Raw genomic sequence first — 14,740 nt, 5'->3', positions numbered from 1 at the left:
CTGAATAATTCATAGTGGATAGTGGATAATTCATAGTGGCTAGTAAATAATTTACAGTAGATACTGAATAATTCATAGTGGATAGTGGATAATTCATAGTGGCTAGTAAATAATTTACAGTAGATACTGAATAATTCATAGTGGATAGTGGATAATTCATAGTGGCTAGTAAATAATTTACAGTAGATACTGAATAATTCATAGTGGATAGTGGATAATTCATAGTGGCTAGTAAATAATTTACAGTAGATACTGAATAATTCATAGTGGATAGTGGATAATTCATAGTAGATACTGAATAATTCACAGTGGTTAGTAGATAATTCAAGGTGGTTAGTGGATAATTCATAGTGACTAGTGAATACTTTATAGTGGCTAGTGAATAATTCACAGTGGCTAGTGAATCATTCATAGTGGCTAGTGAATAAAGTGGCTAGGGAATAATTCATAGTAGATACTGAATAATTCACAGTGGCTAGTGGATAATTCATAATGGAAACTGAATATTTCATAGTCGCTACAGAACAATTCATAGTGGATCCTGCATCTTTATAGATACTGAATGATCCACAGTATAGGCTGAATAATTCATAGTGGACACTAAAAAAGGTCGATACACATGGTCATTCTGTCAGCAGTGTCGCAGTATTGCAGTAAATGAAGCGTAGGTGGCTGCTATTGTTTTCAGGAACTTCTGGTCAGGAGGAAGGAAGTTTGAATGATGGGACAGGAAACAGCCCGAGGCCTAAAGGTTCTGTTAATCGAACAGCGGTCAGCAGATTAATCCATTACAGAACCGGTCATTAGTTGCAGCTCTTCAAAGCAGACAGTCTGCCATCATATAGGAACCACTTCTGTCATAAGCCCAGTTTTTATAACGATGGACACCTGAGCTCCTCCTGATAACCGCAGCCTGCCAGTAAACAACAGCGGCCTGGCGCCATGGCAACAGAGCCGGCCAGCATCACAGAGGTGTATAAATGCGGCAGTAGCAGCGATGGCTAATGAGTGCGCTCAGACCCGGCATGGGTGCCAACCATAGCTTTACAAGAGTCCAAAATGGTCATGTCAACAGCACACACACACACACACACACACACACACAGTAGTGTATTCATGTGTGGTTTGGTGCCCAGTGACCAGTCTGACCTAGAGGTGTGTGGTGGACACCAGCACATGCCTCTCCCTCTCTCTCTCTCCTCGGAGACGAACCCGTCTGCTAATATTGGAGATGTGAGAATCTCAAACTGATGGGATTCGGATTCGCTGTTCTGTCAGACAGGAAGTCAGAGTTCATATTTTAGGCTGAACAATCCCACCCTCATAACTACAGAACGTACAGATGAATAGATACTCAATCATTCATAATACACACAGGCTCATTCCTCATAGTTAATAAATAATTCATAATGGATACTCAGTCATTCATAATAGATATAGGTTCATTTATAGTAGTTAATAAATAATTCATAATGGATACTCAATCATTCATAATAGATATAGGCTCATTCATAGTAGTTAATAAATAATTCATAATGGATACTCAGTCATTCATAATACACACAGGCTCATTCATAGTAGTTAATAAATAATTCATAGTGGATACTCAATCATTCATAATAGATATAGGCTCATTCATAGTAGTTAATAAATAATTCATAATGGATACTCAATCATTCATAATACACACAGGCTCATTCCTCGTAATTAATAAATAATTCATAGTGGATACTCAATCATTCATAATACACACAGGCTCATTCATAGTAGTTACTAAATAATTCATAATGGATACTGAATAATTCTTAATACATATGGAATCATTCATTCATAGTAAGTACTGAATAATTCATAGTGGATCATTCTTAATAGTCAATATGCCATCATTCCAAGTAATTACTAAATAATTCATAGTGGAGACTCAATCATTCATAATACACAGGATAATTCCTAGTAGTTACTATGTTAGTAGTTATAATTCATAGTGGGTACTGAATAATTCTTAATGGATATGGAATCATTCATTCTTAGTAAGTACTGAATAATTCATAGTGGATACTCAATCATTCTTAATACACACAGGCTCATTCCTCGTAATTAATAAATAATTCATAGTGGATACTCAATCATTCATAATAGACACAGGCTCATTCATAGTAGTTACTAAATAATTAATAATGGATACTGAATAATTCTTAATACATATGGAATCATTCATTCATAGTAAGTACTGAATAATTCATAGTGGATCATTCTTAATAGTCAATATGCCATCATTCCAAGTAATTACTAAATAATTCATAGTGGAGACTCAATCATTCATAATACACAGGATAATTCCTAGTAGTTACTATGTTAGTAGTTATAATTCATAGTGGGTACTGAATAATTCTTAATGGATATGGAATCATTCATTCATAGTAATTACTAAATAATTCATAGTGGATACTCAATCATTGTTAATAGTGGATATGCAATAATTCCAAGTAGTTAATAAATAATTCATAGTGAATACTCAATCATTCTTAGTACTCGATATGCCATCATTCCAAGTAATTCATAGTGGATACTGAATCGTTCCTAATACACACAGGCTCATTCCTCGTAGTTACTAAATACATCATAGTGGTTACTGAATAATTCGTAATACACACAGGCTCATTCCTCGTAGTTACTATGTTAGTAGTTATAATTCATAGTGGGTACGGAATAATTCATAATAGATATGGGATCATTCCTATTAGTAGTAGCTGAATAATTCATAATAGATACAGGGTAATTCATAGTAATTACTAAACAATTCATAGTGGATACGGAATAATTCATAACAGTTACTAAATCATTTATAGTGAATAAGGAATAATTCATAGTGGATACCAAATAATTCCTAGCAGATACTGAATAATTCGAACTAGACTCTAGAATACTCCATAATAGGTACTGCATAATTTGTTAAATCGATAATAAATACTTTATAGTTCTGAATAATTCATACTGGACACTGGAAAAAAAATCATAAGATGTATTGAATAATCCACAGTATCATAGATACTGAACAATTCATACTGAATACTGAATATTTTGTAGTAAACTGAATTATTCATAATAGACAGTGGACAATTCATAGTGGATTCTGAAACAATCATAATTTGTATTGAATAATTCATAGATACTAAACAATTCATACTGAATGTTTTATGGTAGATACTGAATAATGAATTATAGATACTGGATAATTCATACTGAATATTTTATAGGAGATATTAAATAATGAATTATAGATACTGGATAATTCATACTGAATATTTTATAGGAGATATTAAATAATGAATTATAGATACTGGATAATTCATACTGAATATTTTATACGAGATATTACATAATGAATTATAGATGCTGGATCATTCATAATGGATACTGAATCATTTGTTGATTTACTTCAGATAGTTTAACTGGATTTATTCAAACTGAGCTTCTGGTTTGTTCCATGTTTGGCGATGATATATAATAATATAAATAATGAATATATAATTTAATAAATAATTTATATGAAATTATATATATGACAAACTGTAGAAAGTGTGGTTTTTTATTTATTTCAAAATATATATTTAATGCAACGGTGTGAGTGTGTGTTAGTGCTTTACACATCTCTTCCATACCCCCCATGAAAGTGCCTCTATCACTGGAACAGCAGCAGTGCTCAGGCCTCACATCTGTGAACCTGGCCAGCCTGATGTGAGGGGGAACCGGGGGGGGGAGGGGGATTGTTCTTCACAGCTCAATGGACAGGTTAAGGGCACATCCAGACTGATTGTCAGGTAATGGAGGGAGCTGGACTGGCCCAAATGGCTGTAAAGCAAGCTCACAGTGTGCTGGGGAGGAGCAGTGTATCCTGTGTCTACACCAATGAGCCATTACATTACAACCACTGAGAGGGGCCTGTGTTTATTATTATGAAGAACCAACCCGTGATGTTCTGGATGAGTCAGACCAGGTCAGAACATCTCCAAAACATCAGGCAGGTCTTGTGTGGTGTTCCGGGTGTGCAGAGGGCAGCACCTCCAAGGAAGGACGACCGGTGAACCGGCCATTAATTCTCATTAGGATCTCTGGACCATTCCTCAACGGGTCAGAGCTGTATGGGTGGGACCTACGAGGGGGACCTACACCATGGGAGGATGAGGTGGGGTGGTGATCATCATCATTCAGCATCCTGAATCCTCACTACTGCTCATGTCGCCTCTAAAATCTAGCGATGAAGGAGCAGGTGTCCCAATACTTTTGTCCACATCGCGGATGGGACAGGTTTAGAGCTGGAAACTGAAGTGAGCGGAGCTCTAAGATCCCTATCCAGGAATCTCCGAATCCAACACACCGGAGCTAACGCCGCCTGACAAGCTATCATTTGATTGTAGGATCACACACACACACACACACACACACACACACACACACACATAAACAAACAACAAAACACAGCAAGGGTTGTTAGAGCATTCAAGCAGGAGGAGATGCAACCCGTCTGACGGTGCGCACACACACACACACCGTAGGGAGGCCCGAGTACAAGTGCTTTACTCACAGAGTGAAGCGTGCGTCGTCAGGATGCCATCGGGTCGCCACGTTAACCAGCCAGCTCGGATCTTTCGGGGAAGCGCGGTGAAGCTCCGGTCAGGCAGAGTGGACAGTGGCGGCAGCCCTAGCAGGACTGAGGGGCTCCTGCTGCAGCGGCGGTGGTGTAGTAATCCAGTACGGAGGGCCGGGAGTCATTAAACGAGGCCCGAGGCCCGGTTAAAGCCTGTTCCGGGCCTCCCTTGCAGTCTAGAACACAGGAGCTGGAACCCCCCTGTTATCCCCCCTGTTCTCCCTCTTATCTCCTGTCCTCCAGATGTTCCCTCCGCCCGGCCAGCAGCATCACACCACACTCGCGAAGGCCAATCGCCGCCAATCCCAACCAGTTCTCATGCTAACACACACAGACACGCACACACACACACACACGAACACGCAATGTCCATCAACCTTGTTCGCACTCGGACACACACTCGCCCACCCACGCACTCGCTGCCACTCGCTCGCTCTCACACCTCCATGTAACACCTGGCCTCCAAAGTTAGCGCTAACATTTAGCTGCCTCTTCCTGTTAGTCTCCGGCCTCCTCCCTCGCCCATGGTGGCAGACACACACCCAAACACTTCACACACTTCCACGCTAGAGTGTTTTTTCGGGGGTGGTGGCGGTATTCGCCTCTCCTGTCCACCCCGATCTCGCCGGACGACTGTCCGCTCTCCAAGGTGGCGAGGAAGCTCTGAGGGAAGGCCGGGCTTGGCTGCAATCACATGACGAAGCCTTCACTTGAGTAAAGGTCAAGCCGATGTTTCGGAAGTTGCCTCGTCTCCAGGCGAGACACTTCAGACAGTTCAGGGCCGGCCGGACACAACAAGCGTCCAGGCCCGGATAAACAAGCGACGGAGCCCGATCCTGTGAAACGCAAAGGTCAGTCTCCTAATGGTGGTGACATCTACTCCAAACCTCCCGTCGCAGAAGCGCTGAGTAGAGCAGACGGCAGCATCCCGGACGAGCCACCACCCGGCCCGGCCGCAGATCGGATACGGGCCGCTCCTCGTTGCTGTGGTCAGTCTTTTGGCCTCGAACCTAGAAGGAAACACAGACAGTCACTAGAGCTTCCGCAGTGGCGTAATCGTAATCGGATGAAAAGAGCTCTCGCTAAACGTTGATGGACGTTCAGTTAACGGATGGAGGAGGATGTTCAGCACTTCATCACTAATCATTGACTAATCATAATGACCTGACCCCAAAAAAGGCTAAAAAGACCAAAAATCCTGTAGTGTTTGCTGGAAACGTAGTGTTATGCAAGCAGTGAAAAGGACTAAAGTATTGGGACACCTGCTTATTCACTGCTTCTTCTGAAATCAGGGCTTATTTAAAAGAGCTGATCCAGCTTTTGTTAGAGGAGCTGTTTCTACAGGGAAGGAAAAGGCTTTCTACTAGAGTTGTGTTGAGTTGTGTTGTGGTGTTGTGTTGCTGTGAGGATTTGATTGCATTCAGCAATGAGAGTATCAATAAGGTCTCATCATCCCCAGCTAACCCCCAATCCATTCCCAAAGTACTGGACGGAGCTCCACCATCCATCTTTCCAGAGAACACAGTTAGTCCCACTGCTCCACAGCTCAGTGCTGCTACTGGGGGGCTTCATACCCCTCTAGCCCACGCCTGGCATTAGGCGGCATGGTGCCAATAGGCTCATATTATCTGCTCCAGAGAGTCCTATTCTATGGGCAGTACTTCTCCTCTCCACAGGGGCTAGACGAGCTGTGGGTGTGCATTCCCACTGGAGCAGATAAACATGGACCTATTGGCACCATGCTGCCTAATGCCGGGCGTGGGCTTGAGGGGGGTCTAAAGCCCCCCAGCATTGAGTTGTGGAGCAGTGGAGGAACTGTGTTTTCTGGAATGATGGATGGGAAAAAATAGGAGTGTGTTTTTATCCATTTCAAATACATTTCATTTTATTTTATTAACACTCATCGAACATCCTGACCTTGCTCACACTCTGAATGCCATCAAACCCTCACAGCAATGCTCTACTCATAACATTTCGTAGAAAGCCTAGAGTTCTTCCCTGGACAGCAGAGACAGCTACTTTAACACAAGCAGGATCAACTCTGTTTCAATCCCCTTCCTTGACTGAAACAATGAATAAGCAGGTGTCCCAATACTTTTGTCCGCATCTCCCAGTAGGCCTGGAGTTACGTTTCTAAAGTTACCTTTGGAAAATCATAATAATGTGATTGGTTGATTAGAGCTGGGGGTTAGGCCTTTCCATTAGGCCTTCAGTTCTGCTGTTGAAGTCCTAACCAATGGCAGAGCTTGCTCATCTGCATCTACCCAGAAACCACTGAGCAAACATTCAAATCCATGAATATGATATGGCCTAATAAAGTGTAGCCATGAAAACAGCTCAGACCTGTGGAGGCATGGACTGCATGGACTCCACAAGACCTCTGAAGGTGTCCTGTGGTCTCCACCCCCTGACCAGAGCCACTGGAACCAGACCATCAGTGTTATTGACGTCTCCTGTCGGTGGTTTTAATGTTATGGCTGGTTGGTGTATTTGTAAACTTGCTGCCTGCAGTAGTGTTAATCACTGCCATCTCACCATAACACCGCCATCGCAAAGCTGCAGCCACAGCCACGGCCGCGCCAGACTAAACACGTCCCCGTGTGCCCACCATCCTCCCTGCATCACACCCCCACTCTCAGCCTGGGAGTCCTCAGCAGCTCAGTCCAGTCGAAATCCTCCCTTTTACTCTCCTGGTTTTCGCTCGGGCTGCTGTTTGTTAATGAGGCGCAATACGCAGCAGCCAATCAGAAAGCCAGAAACAGACCACATTAGCCTTGTAGCTTCAAAGAAGCAAACTTCAGACTCCAAATATCTCCGGAACGACCAACTGAGTCAACTGAAATCAAACAGGCAGTAATCTAATTACTGCAATTCATAGTGGATACTGAATCACTCATAGTAGATACTGAATCACTCATACTAGTTAATGAATAACCCATAGTGGATACTGAATCATTCCTAGTGGATACTAAATCACTCATAGCGGATATTGAATAATTCATAGTGGATACTGATTCACTCATAATAGATATTGAATAATTCATAGTGGATACTGAATCACTCATAATGGACACTGAATCACTCAGTAGATACTGAATAATTCATAGTGGATACTGAATAACTCATAGTAGATACTGAATAATTCATAGTGGATACTGAATAACTCATAGTAGATACTGAATAATTCATAGTGGATACTGAATCACTCATAATGGATACTGAATAATTCATAGTGGATACTGAATAACTCATAGTAGATACTGAATAATTCATAGTAGATACTGAATCATTTATGGTAGATACTGAATCACTTATAGTAGATATTGAATAATTCATAGTGGATACTGAATCACTTATAGCAGATATTGAGTAATTCATACTAGTTAATGAATAAATTATAGCTGATATTGAATAATTTATAGTGGATACTGAATAACTCATAGTAGATATTAAATAATTCATACTAGTTCATGAATAATTCATAGTAGATATTGAATAATTCATACTAGTTCATGAATAATTCATAGTGGATACTGAATCACTAATAGTAGTTACTGAATAATTATTATCAGTACTATTTACTTATATCTACTATAATTCATACTAGTTAATGAATAACCCATGGTAGATACTGAATCATTCCTAGTAGATACTGAATCACTCATAGCAGATATTGAGTAATTCATACTAGTTAATGAATACATTATGGTTGATATTGAATGATTAATTGTAGATACTGAATAATTCATAGTGGATACTGAATCATTTATAGTAGATATTGAATAATTCATAGTGGTTACCGAATCACTCATAATAGATATTGAATAATTCATAGTGGTTACTGAATCACTCATAATAGATATTGAATAATTCATAGTGGTTACTGAATCACTCATAGTAGATACACTCATAGTTACTGAATAATTATTAGCAGTATTATTTACTTTATATTAGTAGTTAATGAATAATTCATAGTGGACACTGAACACGTTTCTATCCACACATTTTGTAAACAGGCTGTTGTTGGTTTGTTTGTCTGAGGTCAGTAATTCCCTGCCCGCGCCGTGTTTGGCAGCTGTATGTGATAACGTCATATACTGTAACTCCTGGCTAGCAGCGTACGGGGAGCCGCAGCAGACAGCTTTCAGCGTCCGAGTGGACGTTTCCATTCGGGAGAGACTCTGACTCTGACTCTACTTCTGACGAGGGTTCAGTGTGAAGTCGTGTAAATCGGCCTGTTTGCCAAACTGCTCCTTTAATCTGAACAAACACACAGAGGAGGGGTGAGGACCAGGCCGAGCCATGAAGCCGTGCTGGAGAGCTGAGAGAGGCCTGAGAGATGAAACAGTAGAGGGAGGAAGTCGGGGCAGGCCGGCGGGACGGGAGAGAGGGGGCGGGAACAGAGACATTTGTGTCACTCTCGCTTATCCCACACATCAGTCTTTACACACACATAAACACACACACACACACACACACACACACACTCACACACACACACTCACACACACACACACAGCGACTCCTTCTACACTGTCCTCAACCTTCACTCTTTCATTCTTCTGACTGGCCTCACAGCTCACCCTCACACACTTTCTGCACGCACACACGCACACACACACACACACACGCACACACACACACACACACACTCTCTCTCATGCAGAAGATAAGGCCTCAAGTTCCTCACTCTCACAGTCACTGGTGCTTTAGTTCCACGGTCGGTTCCTCACTGAGGAACCGTAAGAATCACTGATCCTTACTTTTTAGGTTTAGGATCAGGTTTAGGACTAGCTTAAAAGGCCGCCATTTAGGTTAGGCTCGTGAAGTTAAGGTCTGATTTAGGATCAGGTTCAGTGTTAAGCCTAGGGTTAGGATGAGGTTCTAGGCTGAAGTTAAGGTTGAGGTTAGGCGAGGTTTAGGTTTTGGGTAGAAATTAAGAATAGGGTTGTTAGGGTTAGTGTCAGGTTTTGGGCTAGTTTTAGGTTCTGGGTTGAAGGTAAGGTTCGGTTTAGGATTATGATTAGGTTTAGAGTTTGGGTTGAAGGTAAGGTTCAGTTTAGGATTATGATTAGGTTTAGAGTTTGGGTTGAGGATAAGGTTTGGTTTAGGATTATGTTTAGGTTTAGAGTTTGGGTTGAGGGTAAGGTTCGGTTTAGGATTATGATTAGGTTTAGAGTTTGGGTTGAAGGTAAGGTTCGGTTTAGGATTATGATTAGGTTTAGAGTTTAGGTTGAAGGTAAGGTTCAGTTTAGGATTATGATTAGGTTTAGAGTTTGGGTTGAAGGTAAGGTTCGGATAAGGATTATGATTAGGTTTAGAGTTTGGGTTGAAGGTAAGGTTCGGTTTAGGATTATGATTAGGTTTTAGGCTGAAGACAAAGTTAGAATTAGGACGAGGTCTGGCTTTTGGGATGTTGAGGGTCGTTTAGGGCTAGGTTCAGGTTTTATTCAAATATTAACATTAGGATTAAGTTTAGGTCTAGGGCTAGTTTTAGGTTTTGGGTTGAAGTTAAAGTTCAGTTTAGGGTTAGGTTCAGGTTAGGTTAGGGTTTAGTTAGGTTTATTAAAGTTAGGGTTGGGTTAAGTTAAGGCTAGTTTTAGGTTCTGGTTTATGATTAGGATTAAGATCTGGGTTGAAGTGAAAATTGGGTTTAGAATTACATTCAGGTTTTAGACTGAAGTTAGGGTTAGGACGAGGTCTGGGTTAAGGGTTGTTTAGGGTTAGGTTAGATGTTAATATTGGGGTTAAGTTTAGGTTTAGTTAAGGGTGATGTCAGGTCTAGGGCTGGTTGAGGTTTTGGGTTGTAGTTGAGAATAGGGTTAGTTAGGGTTAGTATCAGGTTTAGGGCTAGTTTAATGAATAATTCACTCTGGATACTGAATAATTACTAAATAAATAGAACAAGAGATGCTAAATCATTTGTAGTTGATGCTGAATAACAGATACTAGCTACCAAATAATTCGTACTTGATTTCCAATAATGTCTAATAGTTGCTGATTGATTCTTACTAGATACCAAAAAATTCATAGTGGATATTGAATAATCCATACTAAATAACTGATAGTGGATACTAAATAATTCATAGTAGATATTGAATAACTAGATATGGAATACGTTATACTAGATGTAGAATAATTCATACCAGTTTCCAAATCATTCATAGTAGTTACGAAATAATTCATACTGGATACCAAATAATTACCATACTAGTTAACAAATAGTTCATACTAGATACTAAATAATTGAAAAAAACATTCTAGATCTGGAATAATTTATACTAGATGTAGAATAATTCATACCAGTTTTTCATAGTAGTAATATGATTCATACTGGATACCAAATAGTTGATCATTTCTACAGAATAATTCATACTATATGCTGATCAAGTGGTAGGATTTACTGAATAATTCATGATAGGAACCAAGGAACTCATACTGGAAACCAAATACTTAAGAAACAGTTCATACTACATACTGAACAATTCATAGTAGATACTTAATAATTCATACTAGATCTGGAATAATTCATACTACATTTTGAATAATTCAGAACAGACATGAAATACTTTATTCAAGGTGTAGAATAATTCATACCAGTTTCCAAATCATTCATAGTACTTATGGAATAATTCATACTGGATACGAAATCATTGATAGTATAGATAGAATAATTCATACTAAATGCTGAGCAAGTGATAATATTTACTAAGTAAATCATAGTAGATACCAAACAATTCATACTGGATTCCAAATAGTTGATCATTTCTACAGAATAATTCATACTAGATGCTGAGCAAGTGATAATATTTACTGAGTACATCAAAGCAGATACCAAACAATTTACACTGGAAACCAAATAATTCATACTAGTTAACAAATAGTTCATACTAGATACTAAATTATTCATAGTGGATACTGAATAATTCATACTAGATCTGGAATAATTTATAGTGGATGTAGTATTCATAGTAGTTATATAATGATTCATACTGGATACCAAATACTTAAGAAACAGTTCATATTACATACTGAACAATTCATAGTGGATACTGAATAATTCATAACAGACATGGAATACTTTATTCTAAATGTAGACTAATTCATACCAGTTTCTAAATCATTCATAGTGCCATCATAATCATATAATTCATACTGGATACAAAATCATTTATAGTATAGATAGAATAATTCATACCAGTTTCCAAATGATCCACAGCAGTTATATAATAATTCATACTGGATACCAAATACTTAGTAGATAGCTTTTACAGAATAAGTATATAATATTTACTGAATAATTCATACTGGAATCCAAACAATTTATACTGGAATCCAAATCATTCCTACTACCTCCTGAATAATTAACAACAGTTGCTCAGCAATAAGCCTGCAGTTTAAGGGATTAAACGGGGTCAGTAAGACTGGACAGACGGACTGCCGGGGCAGTTTGAACTCTAACCTTTAACAGCTCCTGACTATTGGGTTTTAATCAATACAGAGTCGTACCCCCGCGGGACCTTTCAGCTTGTTAGTGCTGTTGTGTGAGGGTGAACATGTGTTTGTGTGTATGTGTGTGTGTGTATCCTAGTGTGTTAGTGTGTTTATGTGTGTGTGTGTGTGAGGGCACGATCGGGATCGATGGGATGTGAGAAACCTGCCTCCAAGGCGGCAGACGAACGCTGCCATGTTCTCTTCACACCACACACACTCATACACACACACACACACTCATACACACACACACTCGTACACACACATGCAACAAATGTCAGCATGACTAAAGCTGCCTTTGAGTGATCTCTGAGCCACGCGTAGCTGTTAGCGGTTAGCACCAGGGCGCGCACGCGGAAAACGCACACGCAACAAATGTCAGCATGACTAAAGCCGCGTTTGACCGTCTCTGAGCCAGATGTAGCAGTTAGCAACCATTGTGCATGCTCTCTCTCTCTCTCTCTCTCTCTCTCTCTCACACACACACACACACACACACACACACAGGCGCCTTCAGCTAAGCAACAGGAAGGGCCCCTGCATGCCCAGCCAATGAATGGAGGGGCGAGAGAGGGAGGGAATGACAAGAAGAGAGAGAGAGAGAGAGAGAAAGAGAGAGAGAGAAAGAGCCAAAAAGCAATGTAACACGGCCAGATTTCCCTCAAATACATCAGCACCCTCTCTGACTCAGAGTGGGGGATGGAGGGAGGGATGGAGGTGAGGGAGGAGAGGGGGATGGAGGAGATGGGAGAAGAGCAGCCAGGGTAGAAAAGAGAAAAAGGGGCAAAAAAAAAAGAAGAAGAAGAAGAATGGGGAGGAAACGTGGAAGAAATGTGGGCGAGAGACTTAGAGAGACATAGAGGAAAAGAGGGAGAGAGAGAGAGAGAGAGAGAGAGCAGCTTTGGAAAACTGTGGCTGGAGTGTGATCTTCCGCAGGTTAACACAATCCCCGCTCTGTGGAGCCATTCTGAGCACGGTCCGCTTCCAGAATACCAATCACACACACACACACACACTGGCGCCCCCCCACCACACACACACACACACACAGTCAATGGTATGGCAATGGCAGCGTCTTTCTTAGCAATTCAAAGGCAAAGTCGGCCCCTCGTCTGTGATCAGCTCCTGCTGGCAGACATGAATGAAGATGTGTATTAAGCATGAATGACATGATGGTGCATGATGTAACACACACACACACACACACACTTACATATGCATACACACTCACCGTGAGGAGACGACCCCTGGAAGAGGGAGCCACAGGCCGAGCCGATTTGAGAAAAGACACACTCTCTCTCTCTCTCTCTCTCTCTCCTGACCCTATTCTCTTTCTCCCAGATGACCGGTGGTCTTCCCAAGCCCGGTCCGGTCCAGTCCGTCCACTTGTCATACACGTTTCCTCCTGTAACTGCTCTCTTTCAGGTCCCCTACAACGTTCTCCTGCTGTAATTCCACAGCAGGGGCACCGCAAGCTGCATACACTCTCACACACTCACTCCAACCCCCTCCCTCCCTCCATCCAGCCCTCTCTCTCTCTCTCTCTCTCTCTCCTTGCTCTTGCTCTCGCGCTCTCTCTCTCTCTCGCTCTCATTGTATCCCCCCCATACCTCCTCTGCTTGTGCTCCAATCCAATCAGCTTGCGTTCCCTTTCGCACTGCTCCCTCCTACAGAAACCAAAAATATATAAATAAATAACAGCACTCGCCCTCTCTACGCTCTCACAGCTCCTCTCGCGCCAGTCGCGCTCCTCTGCCTTCTTTCTATCGCTCCTTTCGCAAAAAAAGTGGAGGGGCAGCATCTTGGGCGCCTTCTCTCCCAGGGCTGCGCGTCCACATATGGAAAACTGCTGCATGTATAATCATAAAATATATATATAAGCATATATAATTGCATACATATATGGATCATATATGTAATAGATGGATATTATATATGCATTTACTTACTAATAAACTATATGTCATAAAGGATTGGGCATATGTTTCTAAATATATATTACATTCATATATATATATATATATACTGTCGATATATAGGTATGATATGTGATATATATATGACTGTGAGGTAAATATATACATGTATGTGTGCACATCATAAGATATATATGATATGATCCTTTATTATCATATTATGATCATAGAGGATTTAGGCATATTAGGCAAGGTTGGGTATATGTGCATAAATACTGCATTTATATATGTTGTGAATCATATATTTGACATGATTATATATATATATATATATATATATATATATATATATATTTGCTTGTTAGGTAAATACATATATGTGCACATCATGAATTATATATATATATATATATATTCTTTTAATATGTGCATATAGGTATTTACCTACTAATAAAAATGTCAAAACAGATTATCAATATATTTTATATTATATATAAAATAATATATAATATAAGTGGTATATATATATATATATATATATATATATATATATGCATTTACTGGATATTGTGTACATTTATGTATAATATATTGGACACATATGTGTAATATATAATATATAAATCATCTGTTTACACATTTTTATTAGTAGGTAAGTACCTATATGCACATATTAAAAGGA

The 14,740-nt window shown here is 40.1% G+C and overlaps 1 protein-coding gene across 2 annotated transcripts in view; it reads right to left on the bottom strand.

Moving 5' to 3' along the window:
* Positions 1 to 13,665, bottom strand: part of grik5 (glutamate receptor, ionotropic, kainate 5) — a 90,447-nt gene extending 76,782 nt beyond the window's left edge. For both annotated transcript variants that reach the window (XM_072680545.1, XM_072680546.1), the window contains exons 1-2: positions 13,374 to 13,665; positions 4,586 to 5,658 (exon numbers count right to left, since the gene is read on the bottom strand). The gene's annotated coding sequence lies outside the window, so the exon portion shown is untranslated. The remainder of the gene's footprint in view (positions 1 to 4,585; positions 5,659 to 13,373) is intronic.
* Positions 13,666 to 14,740: the final 1,075 nt, after the last annotated feature.

The sequence above is a fragment of the Salminus brasiliensis genome, chromosome 5 (assembly GCF_030463535.1).
Source record: "Salminus brasiliensis chromosome 5, fSalBra1.hap2, whole genome shotgun sequence".
Classification (NCBI taxonomy): Eukaryota; Metazoa; Chordata; class Actinopteri; order Characiformes; family Bryconidae; genus Salminus; species Salminus brasiliensis.
This window is presented reverse-complemented; position numbering and strand designations above follow the sequence as displayed.